We start from the raw sequence: 2,584 nt of genomic DNA on the forward strand, positions 1-2,584 counted from the left end.
TGTAGTTGTAAGAAATAAAGCATAGATTGTATGTATTAATTTCGAAATAATTATAGATTCACACACATCTGTACAAAATGTTTTACATTTATATGCCCATGTTCTAAATGGGTTGTTCCCATGTAGTTGTAAGAAATAAAGCATAGATTGTATGTACCCTTTGCCCTATTCCTCCTAGTGGTAGCTGTAATACAATGTCACATCACCACAGGATCCCTCATTTGCCCTTACATACCCACCTCAACTTCCCTCCCACCTCATCCTTTATATGGCATTCATTCATCCTTTTTTATGGCTGAGTAGTACTCCATGGTATACATATATACCACATTTTGTTAATCCACTCATGAATCCACATGGGTTGATTCCATATATTTTCAATTGTGATTTGTGCTGCAATAAACATTTGAGTGCAGGTATCTTTCTGATAAAATGACTTCTTTTCCTTTAAGTAGATACTTTTCATTAGTGTTTTATAGTTTTCCTTATATGGATATTTTACTTCTTTGATTATATTGACTCCTGGGTATTTTATGTTCTTTGTGGCTATTATAACTTTTTTTCCTTTTTGATTTATTTTTCTGATTATTTGCTATGTGTTGATTTTGTTTATCTTTTCAAAAACCAACTTTTCATTTCATTAATCTTCTGTGTTACTATTTTAGTCTCAATCACATTTATTTCTTCTGTGACCTTTATTATTTATTTTCTTCCAGTAATTTTGGCTTTTGTTTGTTTTTGCTTTATAGTTCCTTAAGGTGCATATTTGTTTTTTTGAAGTCTTTCTACTTTTTTTATTATGGGCATTTATTGCTATAAACTTTCTTCTTCGTACTGCTTTTGTTTTATTCCATTTATTTGAGTGTGTTTTATTTACATTTTCACTTGTTTCAAAAAATTTTAAAATTTCCTTCTTAATTTTTTCCTCGATCCATTGGCCGTTCAGGAGCATGTTAAATTCCATTTATTTGTGTCATTTCCAAAGTTTCTCCTGTTATTGATTTCCAGTTTTATTCTATTGTGGTAAGAAAATATACTTGATATGATATCTATTTTATTGAATTTGTTTGGACTTGTTTTGTGGCCTAATTTATGGTTATTCTGGAGATTGTTCCATATACTGATTAAAACAGTATTTATTCTGTACCAGTTGGGTGAAATGTTATGCAAATATCATTTAGGCCTCTTAGGTCTAGTGTGTAGTTTAACTCTGATGTGTCTTCGTTGATTTTCTGCCTGGATGAGCTGTCCGTTACTGAGAGTGTGAGAGCAAGTTATTAAAGTTCCCTACTATTATTGAACTGCAGTCTATTTCTTTCCATAGGTCTATTAATATTTGCCTTATATATTTGGGAGCTCTGGTATTGAGTATGTAGAAATTTATACTTATTATATCCTCTTGATGAATTGACCCCTTTATCATTATATAGTGACAGTATTTGTCTCTTTTTATAGTCTTTAATTTGTAATCTATTTTGTCTGATATAAGCATAGTTTCTTTTCTGATTTCCAATTGTGTGGAATATCTTTTTCCATGTCTTTACTTTTCAGTCTATGTGTGTGTTGATAGTTGAAGTGGATTTGTTATGGGCAGCATAGAGTTGGGTCTTGTTTCTTTATCTTTTCAGCCATTCTATGCCTTATAATTAGAAAACTGATTGTGTTTACATTCAGTGTTATTATCGATAACTTGGACCTTAGAACTGCCATTTTGTTGCTTGTTTTCTGGTTATTTTGTAAGTGCTCTCCTCTTATCTTCCTTTCTTATTGTCTTCCTTGGTAGTTAAGTGATTTTCTCTGACAGTATGTTTGAATTTTTGATTTTTATTCTTAGTGAATCTATTATAAGATTTTTCATTGTGGTTACCATGAGGCTTACAAAAATCATCTTATAGATGTAACAAGTTATTTTAAAGAGATGACATCTTATCTTAGATCAAAAAGAAAAGAATAGAAACAAACAAAACAAAAACAGAAAAATTAGCTCCATCTCTCTTGCATTTTGACTTTTAGTTCTCTCAATTTACATAACTTTATATTATCTGTCTCTTAAAAGGATGTTGTAGCTATCATTATTTTTGATAGATTTGTCTTGTGCACTTCATATTAGAATTATGAAAGGATTGCACACCACAATTTCAGAATTAGATTATTCTGAGTTTGTTCATGTACTTAATTTTATCAGTAGATTTTATATCTTCTAAATTTTTTTTTAATGTTAGCGTTTTTTCTTTCAGATTTAAGAGTTTCCTTCAGCATTTCTTGTAAGATGGGTCTGGTTGTGGTGAATTCTCTCAGCTTTTATTTCTCTAAGAAAGGCTCTTTATCCCTCCTTATTTGAAGGATAACTTTGCTGGATACCATTTCTTGTATGAAAGTTTTTTTTCTTTTACTACTTTGATAATGTTCCACTCTCTCCTGGCCTGCATGGTTTTTGTTGAGCAGATGAATTCATGCTCCTTTATATGTTATTTGCTTCTTTTCTATTGCTGCTTGTAGGATCCTCTCTTTGTTCTTGACCTTTGAACATTTGATTATTATATGCCTTAGGGTAGCCTTATTTGGATTGGATCTGTTTGGTGTT

The sequence above is a fragment of the Propithecus coquereli genome, unplaced genomic scaffold (assembly GCF_000956105.1).
Source record: "Propithecus coquereli isolate 6110/MARCELLA unplaced genomic scaffold, Pcoq_1.0 Scaffold277, whole genome shotgun sequence".
In the NCBI taxonomy this organism is placed as follows: domain Eukaryota; kingdom Metazoa; phylum Chordata; class Mammalia; order Primates; family Indriidae; genus Propithecus; species Propithecus coquereli.